The following is a 16,655-nucleotide window of genomic DNA, read 5'->3' as shown; positions in this document are numbered from 1 at the left end:
GGAGATCCAGGGAGCTCCAGGCAGAATCCATTGACTGGTGCAGTGTTTGCACTGACAGCCACCCAGGGACCATGTAGATATGTACTGCCCCGCCGACTCTGGGTTATGCCTTAATCTACCACTGCAGTGTCAGCCTCTGGGTTTGGAGAATAGATGAATCTGTTTTGGCCAGGTTACAGCATCGCCTGTGCCTTTTTTTTGCTTGGGTTCAGAAACAACGCTCAGTGCTGTGCCCAGTGTTCTTTAGCTATGTGTGGATGTTGCTTCCTTCCCCAAATTCCTTTACCCAAGGTGTAGTCTACTTCCTCTTTGAGGGCAATGGGTTGTGGGAGCAGGTATGTTGTCACCCCTTGTCTTTCTGGTAATGCGCTGACTGTTTCTGAGGCTACATAGGTCTCTGCAGCACTCTATGGAGTATATTGGCCTCCGGCTTCCATTAGGTGCTGCCCAGAGTATTTAGGAGGTGATGGTCCCCGCTTAGCGTGTCTCCCCAGCCCCCAAGCAGGCGTGCTTACCTCCGCAGGCGAACCCTGGTTCCCCTCCCGCTCCTGTCAGCCCGGGTGGGGGAGGGCAACCACTGCACCTACCTTCATGGTGTGGTGCCGGTCTTACTCACAGGGTGCACCTCGATCGAGGCGCCCGTGCAGCATGCACACGGCGGGTGCCGGGAGGGAGGTCCGTATATACACCCATAGGCTGACAGATCGTATGGGGTTTCAGCTGCAGCTGTCTCCCGCACACCGTCCCCGCTGCTGCACCTAGGAGCACCTCCTGCCCGGCCCGAGGTGTGCAGGCAGACTGGGACCAATCGTCTGCGCAGTGTCGTGGAGCCGGTGGGGGGGAATGGGGATCGCGCTGCATCTCGCATGGGCAGCCAGCAGACCCCTTGTATCTCAGAGGTTTCCACTCGGTGGGGGATCAAAAAGGCAGCTCTAGGTGCTCAGAGTGCTTTAAAGTGAATCGAAGCAGATTTGCTGTTAGGCAGGTCTTGTTCGGCAGGATGTGATCTTTAGGATTTTGATATATGGCGTCCCGCAGTTCCCCCTCAACCTAGTTTTAAGCTTCCTGGTGAGTTCTCCATTTGAGCCATTACATTCCTCTCCAATTAGGTTGTTTCTTTGAAAACTGTATTCTTAATGGCCCTTAATTATGCTTGCAGAGTGAGCAAGCTTCAGACCTTGTTTTCAAAACCACCATTCATGGTCTTTCATAAGGACAAGGTAGTTCTGAGGGTTCGTCCCTCCTTTCTGCCAAAAAGTGTCAATTTCATCTGACACAAGATTCCTACAGGATTTCTTCCCTCGTCCATCTAGAGGAGAGATTAGACTTGACCCTAGAAGAGCCTTGAGCTTTTATATCAACAGGGTTTCCAAGGTAAGAGTGGATGACCAACATTTTGGCTATGCGGGCCACAGAATGGGACAAGCAGTCACTAAGCAAACTGTCTTGGTGGATCATAATATGTATATCCGAATGTTACAACCTGGCCGGGAAAGAGGTTCCCGAAGGTCTCCGGGCCCACTCCAGATGTGTAGCCACTTCAGCCCTCCAGAGAGGTACTGCTGTAAGACCTCTGCAATGCTACCACCTGGTCGTCTGTGCATACATTTGCAAGTATTATCTGAAAGACTGTTACACAGCATAAACCAAAATGTAATCACCTTTTTCCCACTGCTGTGGGAGAATATCAAAGATGAGGAATGTGTGAGAGTACATAACTCAAAACACATTACTTGCCCTTGGTAATGTTCATTTTACTGGATGTTCCTCCCACGTATTCATAATCTTTGATATACTCTATCCTGTTTGCAGCTAGGAAACATTTAACAGCAGAGGGCGCTTTGGTTCCATATCACATGGTCACGAAGGTGAACACATCTCTAAAAATGTAATCTCCAGAGGGATAGTCGAATGCTTACAGCTGTGCTATTCACTATCCAAAAAGAACCTACTTTTCACTTCTAGAGCGCACTCTACCAGACGTACAGTAGCTACTCTAGCATTTATTGCTAATGTCCCCCTAGATGTTCGTTGCAAAGCATCTACTTGGAGTTCCCTTCATACCTTCATGCAGCATTACTGCATTGACTCTAAAGCGGATTCACAGGTAGGACAAGTGATGCTAAAACATCTATTCGAGGGGATTGGGTCCTCCGATGTATTCCATATCTGACAGTAATCAGCACAGCTGTGCTGCTTTGGAAAATCTCTAGCGTCGACATTGATACGCCATCCTCGAGGGCCTCCGTTGAGCCGACGTCACCGGATGTTATAAGTAGGACGCCCGTAGCCTCAGTTCCGTTTTTTCCACAAACGTGTTCGCTTCGAATGTTTTCGGCTTCTTCCACCCCGCGGTCCGGGTTTAAGAAGTGTTGGGTGTGTGGGTCCAAGATGTCTGACGGATACGCACAACGCTTGCCTCTGGTGCCTCGGGGAGGATCATGATACGGACGACTGTCGACTGCCAATTGCTCACTTCGAAGGCCTTGCAGGAGTGTAAGAAGCTGCTGTCGGTCGGTAAGGTGGCCAAGCCCCTGAAATCACGTTCCACTAGTCTTTCGACGGACGATTCGTGGGGCGACACTCCGCATCGTCGTGAGTCTGGGGGTTCTCGGTCTGGGAGTCGGTCCCGCCGTTCCTCTGCCTCGTCTAGGCACTCTAAGAAGCACCGTCCACTTACGACGACTCCGCCCGTCGACGGGTAGCTTGTCCCAACAAGCATTCCACTCCGGAGGAATGGGATTCGTTCCGAAAGGAGATGTTGGCGAATTTTCAATCGTAGGGCTCCGGCCGTGCCATCTGAGGATGCCGGTTGAGCCGTGCTAGAGACACTGCTCTTCCGCCTTCGGGCTTGAGCAGTCGTCGCGACCACCGGGCGCCTTAGAGGTCCCGGTCGGACAAGGATGGTCGCTCTAGGCATACCCGGTCCTTGACGCCATCGAGACCGCGAGACTCTGAAGTCTTCGAAGACATCGCCTGCGGTGCTGAGGTCGCCTCCGAGGAAGTTGTCTATGTCATCGACGACTAGGCTGTCGAGACCCGCTTGGGGCTCCGCCCTCGAGACCTGTGTCGACGGAACCGTGCTTGATGTCGACACCCATTCCGTCTACTCCCTCCACGCCTTTCGAGGCAGCCTTGTCGGAGGTACCCCATGGCACGGTGGCACCCCCAGAAAGGCATTGGCTAAGGCTAAACGTCTTTGTGCCTTTTTTCTGTACCCTCTTTCCAGCCTCTGGAGTATATTTGAGGTGGATGAGGGGGGTCTGAGGAAGGAGAGGTTCCTGATGACATTGTTTCTGGTCAGTCAACTTGAGGACCTGCGTCAGTCGCTGCATGATGCCAGTGGTCTAGACATCTCTCCGCAGGTCGAGTTTGGTCAGCCGGATCCTAGCACGCCTGCCGAACTTCATATCAGCGCCTCATGTCTGTTTCTCCCCCCCAAACCCCCCCCCCCCCCCCCCCCCACCGCCCGGGGATTTTCAGCAGGATGACCTGACTGATACCTTGGACCACTGACCCGGTGCTGACATTCCTTATGGCCTTGCAGGGAAGGGCGGCTGCGGCTTGAACTTCTCCGGAGAGTCTCCCGGCAGTGAGTAAGTCCTTGCCGAAGAAAAATTGCCCAGCCAGTGGCGATCCCTGCTACTTGACAACGCACCCTACTCCAGAGTTTGGTGGTGCAGGCGGCTATGGCCCCCGCAAAGCAGGCATCATCCTACCATCCCTCCTGATAGGGACGACAAACGCTTTGACGGCTGGGCGAAGGTGTTTTCTTCTGGGGGTATGGCGCTTCAGGCTGCCAACTCAGTTTGTGCCTTGTCTCGTTTCAAGCATACTCTGTGGAACTGCATTTCCTTAGCGGCTGATCATATTCCCGAATGGGGGGGAACAGGATGGTTTCCTTACTATCGTGCAGGATGGCAAGGACGTCATGTGTGATCAGTTCGGTCGAGTCTGGACATGGTTGATTGCGTCAGCAGGTCCATGGCGGCCAGCACCGTAATGCGCAGGTTTGTGTGGTTGCAGAAGTCAGGGTTTGCTCCGGATGTGCAAGCCTGGCTCCTCAACATGCCCTTTGATGGTGCACATCTTTTTGCCAGCAAGGCTGACGAGTCTTGAGGTTGCAGACCTCGAAAGCTGCAGCAAAGTCGTTGGGCGCTGCAGTCCACTAACCTCCGCCTTTTCGTCCTAGGGGACAGCAATGGAGGGGAGGTTCCTTTCGTTATTATTCATCCTTTAATGGAGCGAGAGGAGCTGCAAGTCAAAGGGGCAACCGTAGGAGTGCCAGAGGTGGAAAACGAGGTGCTCGAGGTGCCAAGGCCACGCAAGCAGTTGGCTCTTTGCCCTCAGGCACTGTCGCAGCAGCTTCAGCTCAGTCATGAGGCCCATGCTTCTCCGGTTGGGGGAAGGCTGGTGCAGCATCTTGTAGAATGGCGTGCTATTACTTCAGATGTGTGGGTTCTGGAGATCATAACCTACGGCTACTGTCTTCCTTTCCGGCAGAGGCCTCACGACAATCCACCAGGGAATCTCGCTTTGAAGAGTCCGCATCCGCTCCTTGAGCAGGAAATTCAGTCCCTGCTGGAAAAAGGCACCATAGAACTGGTGCCTGTAGCGGAGAGGAACAAGGGATGGTATTCCCCTTATTTTTTGATTTCGAAGAAAGACTGGGGATTGAGACCCATCATGGACTTGTGCGGTTTGAACAAGCTTCTTCGGAAGGACAAGTTCAAGATGGTTACTCTTTCTCAAGTCCTCCAGGCCCTTCAACTTCACGACTGGTTGGTGTCTCTAGACCTCAAGGACGCTTATTTTTATGTGCCGATCCATCCCAAGCACAAGAAGTACCTGAGGTGCACAGTTGGCGACTAGCACTTTCAGTTTCGGGCCCTGCCGTTCAGATTGACCTCCTCCCTGAGGGTCTTCACCAAGCTCATGGTGGTGGTCGCAGCGTATCTTGGGAAAGGGGGATTCACGTCTACCCCTACCTGGACGATTGATTAGGGCGCGCTCTCCCGAGCAAGTCCTGGATCATCTGTCCATCACCTGCCACTCCCTTCACCGGCTCGGCTTCTCCCTCAACTTAAGTCCAACTTGACGCCAACTCAGCGGCTCCAGTACATCGGAGCAGTGCTCGACACGTCCCTGGGGCAGTGTTTTCATCCCCAGGTGAGGGCACATTCAGCAGATGGTGCACAAGTTTCAACATGCCCAGAGTCTCCCAGAGTTCGAGTTCTTGAGGTTGCTCGGCCTCATGGCATCCTGCATTCTTCTGGTGCCGGAGGCCAGGTTGCGGATGAGATCTTAAAAATGCTGACAGTGGTGCACACCTGGTAACAATTGATATAGAAATTCAAATCATCATTATACGTACAGAAGAGCTGGTTTAAGAATTTTAAGGTGCGGGGGAGGAAAAAAGGCCTTGGCACAAAGCCTAAATCAGAAAAGAGAAAATAGAAGAGGACCCAAAAAGTGGGGCCCTCCCGTCCCCTGCACACTGTTTACTGATGCCACATAGGGCCTTCAAATATATGGATATAGATATATAACAGCAGTTTGTTAGTTGAGCATATAACAATTTATTTGGCAAAGAGGAAAACAAAATTTGCCAAAAGGCACATTCTGTTGTACAAAGTAATTCGTGACGTTTAGCATATTAAAACAAATTGCGAAGAAGCAATAAATGATGGAGAGGTGATGCTGTCCAATTGTGGAGTGGCCGACGCGTTTCGAGGGTAACCTCTTCTTCATAAGGGCCCAATTGAACTGTTGACAACATTTCAAGGAGACAAAAAGTAAAATCTTTTATTTTATTTCCATAACAGTCAAGGACTGACTGACAAGCTGTACATAACTCGGGATGCTAGCGAGATGGTGAAGAGCAGAATACTGGAGATCTAGTATGGTGAAAAGAGTGAACTAACAGATCAAAGAGAAACACTCTATACTAATAGCTAAACACATAACAAAGGAGATGTATTGTGTGTGATGCACCTACATGGTGGGATCTAGAAAATGGCGTGATGAAGAGTCAGACAGATCGAGATAAGCCAAAAGCGGTAGTGGGTTCTAAATAGCGAGGACCACCCTTGAATAGTGAAAAAGCTGAGTCAATATGGGGAGCGTGGTTAAAAAAAGGACCATACCCCTCCTGTGGACGGAAAAAGAATAACCCCAAAAGAGCGCTACTGAATAAAATAAATAATACTTAGAATAAACCGGAATCGGTTTTAAAGAATGCACTCACTCGAGTTGCGGGACGAGTAGCCAAGGCAACAGGGGCATCCGTGTGGTCAACAAGTATTCGAAACAATTATACGATGCAGGGCATCTGCAAAGAGACACGTACTGCTGGCACCTAAGTGGGGACATATACATTTCTGTTATACTGAAGAGAAATGAACCTGGGGTCTCCCAACCGGGCAAAGGGACCCAAGTAGCGGTAGCTTACCTGTACAGTGCGGGGAACACTGTTAGTGAAAACTGAAACCGGCAGGAAGTGGCTCCGCGCGGTCGTAACCTAGGGAACGAGCTGTGCTGGGGACACGCCGTCAGACGTAGAAAGGAAACTAAATAATAAACATAGAAAAAGGCATAGAAGCCGGTGAGTGAGGAATATGGAGGCCATCATGCAATGGCGCATAGTGCAAGCGTACTCATAGGGACTGACCAGAGATCAGGATAAATAAGAAAAGTAGAGTTAATATGTTCCATAGTGAAACATAAGAATTCTGGTGTTCACCATCGCAACGCATTTTATAATTTTGGTTCTAATGGAACAGAAATTTGTGAATAGTACAATAATCGTTACAGTCATGATAGATAACACAAATGGTACATGCAGTTTACTCTTAATAGTCCAAAACAAATCATGTAGAGTCATGAGGCTACTCATTATATAGTGAGACAAGTATAATTCAATGGCAAGGGGATAAAAGATTGCGATGTAGCCTATTACTCATACAAGGTTCGAACCAATGGAGAGATGGTTCAATTGGTCATTCGTGAACAAATGCAAACATTTAAGTGAATATAGGCAAGTCAAAACATAGGAAAATACAGTTCCCTTGAAGAAAACATCAGTCACAACAGTTGTAATGAAAAGGAAAAAAAGTTTTTTTAAAAGGTCCGGGATACTGACACTTGTGTATAGTAGTTGGCGATGTAACATGTGAGTTTCACAATTCACTATAGAAAGCAACTCAAAGAGAATTCATCATTCAGACCCTTAGGTTGCAAAGTGTCAAGTGTGTGGATCCAGTACTTCTCTCGCTGTGACAACAGGGATTGGTAATTGCCACCTCTGTGTGGACGTTTGACAATTTCTATGACTTGAAATTTAATTTGTGCAATCGTATGTTGGAATTCGATGAAGTGCCTTGCCACTGGGGATCTAAGATTCTTACATCTGATGGTGGATTTGTGTTCTGACCATCTTTCTTTGACGGGTCTTGTGGTTTGTCCTATGTATAATTTACCACAGGGACATTTCAATGAGTAGATGACACCTGCGGAGAGGCAGGTGGAAAAATCTCTGATTTTGAATTTCTTCCCAGTTTGTGGGTGAGATATCGTTTCACCTTTTATAACATTGTTACAGTTCGTACAGTTCAAGCAGGGAAAGGTACCCTTCTTTATGGTACTCAGTACAAGTTGTTTGTCTTTAGGAGGTCTTTCCGCTCTCACTAGTTTATCTTTGAGATTATGTCCACGTTTAAAGGCCATCATTGGTGCTTTGGGAAATAATTTCAGGAGAGAGGGATCATTGTGTAGTATGGTCCAATTTTTACGCAGAGTTTTGCTGATTTGGAAACTCTGTCGTGAGTACTTTGAAATGTAGAGTAACGGTGTGGACTTATCCTTGACTTTAGGGATGCGTAGTTGTTCCTTCGTGAAGGTCTCTGATCTGTTGCGGGCTTCTCCTGTGATGGTATCTGGATACCCCCTAGATCCAAATCGTTCAACTAGAAATGAACATTCTGAGTCAAGGCCTGCTGGGTCTGAGATAATTCTCTTCAATCTTAACATTTGACTGAATGGTAGGCTTTTGAGCATGGGTTTAGGATGGAAACTGCTGAAATGTAAAAGATTATTCACGTCTGTTGGTTTATGGTACACCGTGGTGTCGATGTGACCCTCTTTGATCTGTAAGCTCACATCCAAAAAATGTAATGAAGGGTCCCCTACTTCCATTGTGAATTTGATTGTGTTGTTCACTGAATTCAGATGTTCCAAAAAAAGATCCAATTCATCTCGTGTACCACACCAGATACCGAAGATATCATCTATATAACGTTTCCAGGTCAAGATTTTAAATGACCAAAATGGGTGATCCAACACGTTTTCTTTTTCAAATTTATACATGTAGGTGTTAGCATAAACCGGAGCCATGGCCGACCCCATTGAAGTACCTGATGATTGTACATAGTATTGGCCCTGAAATCTAAAGTAACTGTTGTGAAGAATTATTACCAGTAATTCCACAATAAATTCTTTGTTCCCTCTTATATGTTCATGATTCAACAGGAGCCAGAGTACAGCATCAACCCCTTCGATGTGGGGAATAGAGGTGTAAAGGCTGCATACATCCATACTAAAGAGAATGCAGCTAGTGTCCAGGGCTATGATTTCTTGTAGACAGTTGAGGAAGTCTGTAGTGTCCTTCAGGTAGGTTGGTATTTCCTGGATTAGAGGTTGAAGTAAACGATCCACATAGATGGCCAATGGGTCAAATATGCTATCAGTTCCCGCAACTATTGGTCTGAGTGGCGGATTAATGTTGTCTTTATGCACCTTTGGTAAGCCATAGAACACAGGCGTGATTGGATATTTGTTTATAAGGAACTGACTTGTTTTTGAATCAATCCAGTTGTTTTCCAAAGCATTGTCAATAGCTTTCTGGATGATGGCTTTGATTCTAAGTAGTGGATCATTGTCAAGTTTTGTGTAAGTAACGGTGTCGTTAAGTAGTTCCAGACATCTCCGTGTGTAGTAGGATGAATCCATGATCACGATTGCCCCACCCTTATCCGCAGGTTTGATAGTTAAATCTTCATCTTTAGCCAGCTGTTCAACATGTTCAAGTTGGCTATTCTTGATATTAACTGGTTTAGTGCTATGGTAATTAATTCTTTTGAGGTCATTAATGACACTCTTCTCGAAGAGATCCAAGATCGAATTTTGAATCTGAGGGTCGAAAGTACTCTTGGGGCGCATCTGTAAGATGTCATCCTCTAGGGCCTGTGATTCTGTATCCAAATCGGATTCGAAAAACATCTTCAATCTTAATTTCCTCAACAATCTGTGAAGACAGATTTTTTCTTCAAATAGTGATGTGTTGCAAGTAGGAACAAAGGAAAGACCACGGTTTAAGATATCAAGTTGGCCACTCGTCAGGTTTTTGCTTGATAGGTTGATGACTAGATTTTCACTTATTTGTATCTTCCTTTTTGTGTTTTTCTTGCCTCGTCGTGTTTTTCTTTTTCTTTTTGTCTGTCTCTCAGGCCTAAAAAAACACCTGTGGTACTAGCAACTGTCCCAGATTGAGATGGTGTAAGGTGGGGAATTGTGGTCCCAGGTGTTGGTGCTTGCTGTGGAGTTTGTTCTTGTGACTGGTCTTTCGGTATTGGTTCTCCCACACTGCTACTACTATCACTCCCTGACTTGGAGTTGTTAGGATTATTAGCTCGACTTCTGCTGGCGTTTCTGTGATGGTAAAACTCCTGCCAGGTATACACGATATCGTTCAAATAATCGAACGTATCGCGTTTAAACTTACGAAGTTTCCTTTGTTCTATGTCTGCTTTGTAATTGCTCAATTTGGAATTGATATCTTCCAAAAGTTGTGTCAGATCCTCTTTTGACTTGAATTCTGAAAGCTGTATTGTCAGTGCTTCTATGTCTTTGTCGATGGATGTCAATGACTTGGAAAGTTCCTCAATCGTAAGTAAGATCAAGTCAAGTGAACACTTGTTCAGAATTTGATCCCATTTAGCAACAAATGCTTTGCTCTCGCTGCAGAGTGTAGGTCTCAAATATACCCTCAATCCTCTAGGGATTCTCTGTGATTTGTAATATTCCACTAGGGTACTGGCATGTAATTTCTGCGATATCTCGCGTCTAATGAGTTTTTCTAATTGAAAGATTATTTTGTCTGGGCTGACTTTACTCTGTAAAGATTGGTCTGTATCCTTGATGAGAGCTAATATGCGTTTAGCTTCTTCCGCATCAAATGCAAGTGTAGTTGCGTGTTTATCTGTGATCTCGTTGATGCGAGAAAATGACATATTTATAATGAACAAGGTTTATATCAGGGTGCTACCCACTTGGTACGTGCCACACTGGAAGACCAGTACATATGGAGAAAACAAAAATGCTGACAGTGGTGCACACCTGGTAACAATTGATATAGAAATTCAAATCATCATTATACGTACAGAAGAGCTGGTTTAAGAATTTTAAGGTGCGGGGGAGGAAAAAAGGCCTTGGCACAAAGCCTAAATCAGAAAAGAGAAAATAGAAGAGGACCCAAAAAGTGGGGCCCTCCCGTCCCCTGCACACTGTTTACTGATGCCACATAGGGCCTTCAAATATATGGATATAGATATATAACAGCAGTTTGTTAGTTGAGCATATAACAATTTATTTGGCAAAGAGGAAAACAAAATTTGCCAAAAGGCACATTCTGTTGTACAAAGTAATTCGTGACGTTTAGCATATTAAAACAAATTGCGAAGAAGCAATAAATGATGGAGAGGTGATGCTGTCCAATTGTGGAGTGGCCGACGCGTTTCGAGGGTAACCTCTTCTTCATAAGGGCCCAATTGAACTGTTGACAACATTTCAAGGAGACAAAAAGTAAAATCTTTTATTTTATTTCCATAACAGTCAAGGACTGACTGACAAGCTGTACATAACTCGGGATGCTAGCGAGATGGTGAAGAGCAGAATACTGGAGATCTAGTATGGTGAAAAGAGTGAACTAACAGATCAAAGAGAAACACTCTATACTAATAGCTAAACACATAACAAAGGAGATGTATTGTGTGTGTGATCCACCTACATGGTGGGATCTAGAAAATGGCGTGATGAAGAGTCAGACAGATCGAGATAAGCCAAAAGCGGTAGTGGGTTCTAAATAGCGAGGACCACCCTTGAATAGTGAAAAAGCTGAGTCAATATGGGGAGCGTGGTTAAAAAAAGGACCATACCCCTCCTGTGGACGGAAAAAGAATAACCCCAAAAGAGCGCTACTGAATAAAATAAATAATACTTAGAATAAACCGGAATCGGTTTTAAAGAATGCACTCACTCGAGTTGCGGGACGAGTAGCCAAGGCCAAGGCGGATGAGATCTTTGCAATGGGCTCTCAAACTCCAGTGGTCAGTCCTCCGGTAGGATGTCGGACCCTGTTCAGGTGCTGCCCTCAGTCACCCAGGCCCTTCTGTGGTGGGCTGTCGAAGGCAATCTGAGGGGGTGGGGGGGGCTCCATTTTGGCTACCCTGGCCGGAGGTGACTATCGTGACGGACACATCCCTCACGGGATGGGGAGCTCATGCCAACGAGTTGAGTCAGCGGTCGTTGGTATCCGTCGGAGTTCAGACGCCATATCAATCTGTTGGATCTGAGGGCCGTCGGGCTTGCCCTGAAGGCTTTTCTGCCGACTGTGCGGGGAAATAATGTCCTGATCCTGACGGACAACTGTCAGGACTGGCTGGGTTAGTAACAGGAAGAGTAACAAGATTAACATTGTGCTTGGCCAAGTCAAGATGGAGCGAAAGACTTATTCTGATTGGTTAAAGGAACAATGATATGTTTGGTTTGCCTGATTGGTGGAGAGGACAATGGGTTTGATTCTTGGGAGGTGAGCAAGATTCTAAACTGCCTTTCATCCAGAGAAATTCAGTGGCTGGTTGTACATTAGTTAAGCTCCTTAAGTAAGGCCTTTTCAGAGCTCAGAAAATCTACCAAAGTAAGAATATCGTTAGCTGATCCAGTTTGAACAAGAAGACATCAGGTGGGATCGTTCTTTTAAAGATTTTAAGATTGTCACAGTGAACTTTCATTTTTCTTTTATAAGAAAACTTAGAGTTAACAAGTTTCAAATTCATTTGAGAAAAGAGACATTTACAGTTAGTTATTATAAGGAAAACAAGCTTGAAGATAGTGCGTAGGAGTTTAAAGTTAATTAACTGCGTGTAATGTTCAAGACTGTTTAATGTGTGCGCGAGCTCGCAAGTCGTTTACATGTTTTTGAAAGCGTGCAGGTATTCAGAGCGATAGAGCGCGTACCCAAATGAATTGAGCGAGCGAATTTTAGCGCGTGTATATTTTTAACGTGAAAGACGATTCATGAGAAAGCGCGTGTTGGTTTGCGATAGAGCGCGTGTCCATTTTGATGAAGCGCGAGTTGTTTTAAACGCGTGACCTGTTTTACGTGAAATACGTTTTGTTTCTCCACGTGCGTTCGGTAGCGATAGAGCGCAAGTCCATTTTAACCAGCGCGTTTTATTTTTATCGCGTTTACGTATTTTGTCGCGCGCGCGGGTTTGGTAAAGAATCGTGTGTATTTTAAACGCGATGACAATTCTTCACGTCTTCTGATTTCACGTGTTTATCGCACACGCTTATTAAGGAAGAAACTATACGTTTGTGTAAATAAGGAAACAATTCACACGCAGAAGGGAAGCAGTATTCCAGGAAGTTAAAGAATATTATTTAATGTAATTTATGCAAATGGAATTCAATACTTCAGAGAGACTGCAATTTATGAAAGCATTGAAAACTACATAAGGTTAAAAGAACTTTGAAGCAAGAAGAATATCTAGTTCTGAAAAGGAGTTTGCAAAGGCCATCACTTTAGGATTTTAAAGAGACTTGAGTGGCTTGAACTATATGCACAACACAAGATATTATTTACAAGATATTCTACACAGATTACTAGCCTCTAAGTCTTTTACTGAGGTATAAGAGGTAAAGACTTTAGAGTTTATTTAGAATAATTTTAGAAAATAAGTTTTTCTTATCATATAAGTAACCAGGTGTATTTGTTTACCACAGATACCAGAGCCTACCAGACGGTTGCAGGGCTGCAGTGTCTCCGTTATTTTCTCCAAATTCCCCTTTCCCTTTTTTGGGGTTTCAGCTCAGTTTATATTTAAGGGTTGAGAGGTGAACTCCTGGTGAGGGTCTGTGGGGCCAGCATCAGCTCCTGTGAATTTAGTCAAGCCGGACCCTGACAACAGTGGCCATGCACTACCTCAACAAAAGGGGGGAGGGGGGGCAGGGTCACTTGCTCTGTGCAGGGAGGCGATGCAGCTCTGGTTCTGGGCCATCCAGCAGGAAATTTCGGTCTCGGCAGTTCATCTGGCCGGAGACGAAAACGAGACGGCGGACGCTCTGAGCAGGCAGAGCGCGATCTCTCACAAGTGGGAGTTGGCTCAGGAGATTCTCCTGGAGATCTTCGCCCTTTAGGGACCTCTCGTGGATCTCGTCGCCTCCAGTGTCAACCAGAAGTGCGACAGGTCTGCTCGCAGGAATTTCCTCCAAAAGGAGCCGTAGGAGACGTGTTTGTGGTGGAGTGGTCCTTCCCACTGCTGTACGATTTTCCTCCAGTCCCCGTCATCCCGCAGGTGCTGCAGAGGTTACAGAGGTTCGGTTCCTGGATGATCCTCATTGCTCCGGCATGGGCCCGGAGGACGTGGTACCCGGACCTTCTCGACTTGTCCATCTGCCCTCCACGTCATCTTCCCTACCGAGACGATCTGCTCTCACGGGAAGAGGGGGTCAGGTTCTCCATCCAGAGGTCAGATCACTCAACCTTCACGCTTGGCTTCTGAAAGGTTGAGGTGCAAGGATTGGGACCTCCCTGAAGACGTGATGGAGGTGTTGCTTTCGGCCAGACGGCCGGCAACAAAGTCCCTGTACCATTGCAGTTGAAGTTCCGCGACTGGTGCAGGGTTAAGAATGTGGATCCTTTTTCATGCAACATTCCTGTGGTTCTGTCTTTTGCTTTCTTAAGCCCACAGGGGCTTGCAAGTGGGTGCCATTAAATGTTACCTGGTGGCGCTGTACATATTTAAGCGCTCGTCTGAGTGTTCTTAATTTAAAATTCCTTTAATTTCTCAGTTTCTGAAAGGGCTCACTAATGTGTTCCCTCCGTCACCTTTCCAGGTGCCCGGTTGGGATTTGAACCTTGTTCTCAAGTTTCTAATGGATGCTCAATTTGAGCCTTGGCATTCTTGTCCTTTGAGACTGTTAACCCTTAAAACTGTATTTTTAGTTGCGGTGACTTCCGCTCGCAGAGGCACTGTGTCAGGCTGAGAAGTCCTGTGTCCGCGGAAGCTGCTGATCCCCCGACAATCCCCCTGAAATGTAATTCCCAGAACTAGATTTCAATTCAGCTCTGCAAACTACACCCCAAAGGGAAAGGGGGAAGTGGATAACAAAACACCAGGCTGACTGCGTCAAGGCTAACCAAACTGAACCTGCAGTGGATATAAGAAAAGCAGATACAAATCCTTTTATTACTTACTTAACCTTAAGAGTGGGAAAGACTTTAAATCCTTAACTAATAAGAATCATACCTGGTTCTTCTCTTGAAATTTCTTAGAGAAGCTTGTAAAGATGCTGAAAATCTTACTTGAGACTCTTGAAATTCACAGCAACTTCTTAATTTGGGCAAACCTGGAAAGTTTTGCTCTTTGCCTTTTTTCCAAAATTCACTAGTTGTCCAGTTAAATAGTTTTTTTTTTTCTTTCTTTTTCTTTTAAACTTTTCTTTTGTTTTTTCAAACTTTTTACAATTCAATAAAGTTTGTGAATTCTTGAAGAAACACGTGCTAAACGCACACGCGGATAATCTCAATAGAGAAGATTCGCGCGTTGAAGACGCGCACTGTAAGAAAGGTCCACGCGCAGAAATCGCACGCGCTTGTGAAAACACGCAAAGCAGAATTCACGCGCAAACAGAATCACGCGCAGATAACACACGCGCTTGTAAACTCCTGCGCTGATGAATTGCCACGCCTATTCACACGCGCCTTATAACCCACGCGCAAAAGAGTTCACATGCGGTCGAGTACACGCGTTAAAAAGCGCGCGCAGGTAACCACACGCGCAATTGAGTTCTCGCGCTGAAGCACACGCGCAATAGAGTTCTCACGCGCCACAGATCCTCGCGCTTGGAAGCGCACGCGCTAAGAAAACACACGCGCTATAGAGTTCTCACACGGCGAACAGATCCTCGCGCTAGGAATCACGCGCAGTTGAATACTCTCGCAAAGGTTCAACGGATAGTTTCAGATTACACGTAGTACGCGTTTTACAAATAGCGTTCAAGCGCACTCAGAGTTCAAAAATATAAATTCAAAGGTAACATTTCACGAGTTCTCACTTAAATGTCATTAAGATCAACAGAGCTGCAGTTAAAACAGTCACTTATCTCCAGAACGATTTCTTAAAGATCTTCAGAGTTTCCTGTCTTCAAAACGAATTCCTGACAGCTGATAGCTCAACTGCTAACGCCTGAAGGATAAAATCCACCAGGCCAAAGTCTACAGCAGGAGCAGCCACTAAACACGTCCTCTCAGCTGGGGTTTAGATGATGAAAGGCAAAGAGTGACAGTTTAGAATGTTCATTGTTCAGCAGTGTTTTCTAACCAATCAGAGCTGTCACTGTGAAACTCCATTTTGCCTTGGGTCAGAACCAGGATTCTGAATCAGCAAGTTAAGGCCAAACCAACTACAATGGAAAACCTCCCACCCACACAAGGCTAATCTAAAAAGGATAATAAAAGAGAAATAATGGGAAAGAAACTTGAATAGGGGAAGGAAACCTGACAGTACCCCCCTCCTAATGCCCAGTCCCTGGGCCTACCTTATGTGGATTTTTAGCATGATACTTAGCAACTAAACGGGGGGGCATGTACATCAACTGAATCTTCCCATGATCGTTCTTCAGGTCCATATCCCTCCCAATCAATTAAATACTGCAACCTTCCCCTCACTTTCCTGGAATCCAAAATTTGTTTAACCACAAATTCCTCAGATGAATCCTCCAAAATCACAGGGGAAGGTGGTGTTCTAAATCTAGTTCCTGAACAAACTGGTTTTAAAAGGCTAATATGGAAAGTAGGATGTACCTTGAAATGCTTGGGTAATTTCAATCGTACTGCCACAGGGTTGATGATTCTCTCTACCACGAATGGGCCTACAAATCGTGGACTGAATCTATTCTTCCCCTTAATATTTAGGTACCGGGTAGAAAGCCAAACTAAGTCTCCCACCTTATATTCAGGACCAGCCTTCCTTCTCAAATCAGCACACCTTTTATATTTCAACTTTTCTCCCAGCACCTTTTTTTGCTCTCTCCAAATTATTCTTCATTACCAACAAACGATCTTCCACTCTAGGATTCCCGGAATCCTCCAACACCTCAAAACTCAGAAAGCGAGGATGAAACCCACGACCCTAAAAGAACGGGGACATAGAAGTAGCATCTTTACCACAATTGTTGTAAGAGAATTCTGCCAACCATACCAAATCCACCCATTCCGCTCCAGCTTGTAAATAACACCTTAAAAACTTCTCCAATTCCTGATTTACTCTCTCCACTTGTCCATTAGTTCCGGATGATACCCAGAAGTCAACTAACGT

General features: G+C 45.9%; 1 protein-coding gene and 1 long non-coding RNA gene across 2 annotated transcripts in view; one reads left to right on the top strand and one right to left on the bottom strand.

Moving 5' to 3' along the window:
- The window catches only part of AKIRIN1 (akirin 1), a 216,174-nt gene that overhangs the window by 181,521 nt on the left and 17,998 nt on the right, over positions 1-16,655 (top strand). The gene's annotated exons all lie outside the window — the stretch shown is intronic.
- On the bottom strand, positions 5,556-6,479 carry LOC138504676 (uncharacterized). Its single transcript, XR_011279894.1, has 3 exons — positions 6,452-6,479; positions 6,248-6,358; positions 5,556-5,766 (listed from the first exon to the last, which is right to left on the bottom strand). It is a non-coding gene; the product is annotated as an uncharacterized lncRNA (long non-coding RNA).

The sequence above is a fragment of the Ambystoma mexicanum genome, chromosome 11, assembly GCF_040938575.1.
Source record: "Ambystoma mexicanum isolate Mex_15411 chromosome 11, UKY_AmexF1_1, whole genome shotgun sequence".
NCBI classification, from domain to species: Eukaryota; Metazoa; Chordata; class Amphibia; order Caudata; family Ambystomatidae; genus Ambystoma; species Ambystoma mexicanum.
The sequence above is the reverse complement of the archived record's forward strand: the minus strand, read 5'-3'. Positions and strand labels throughout refer to the sequence as shown.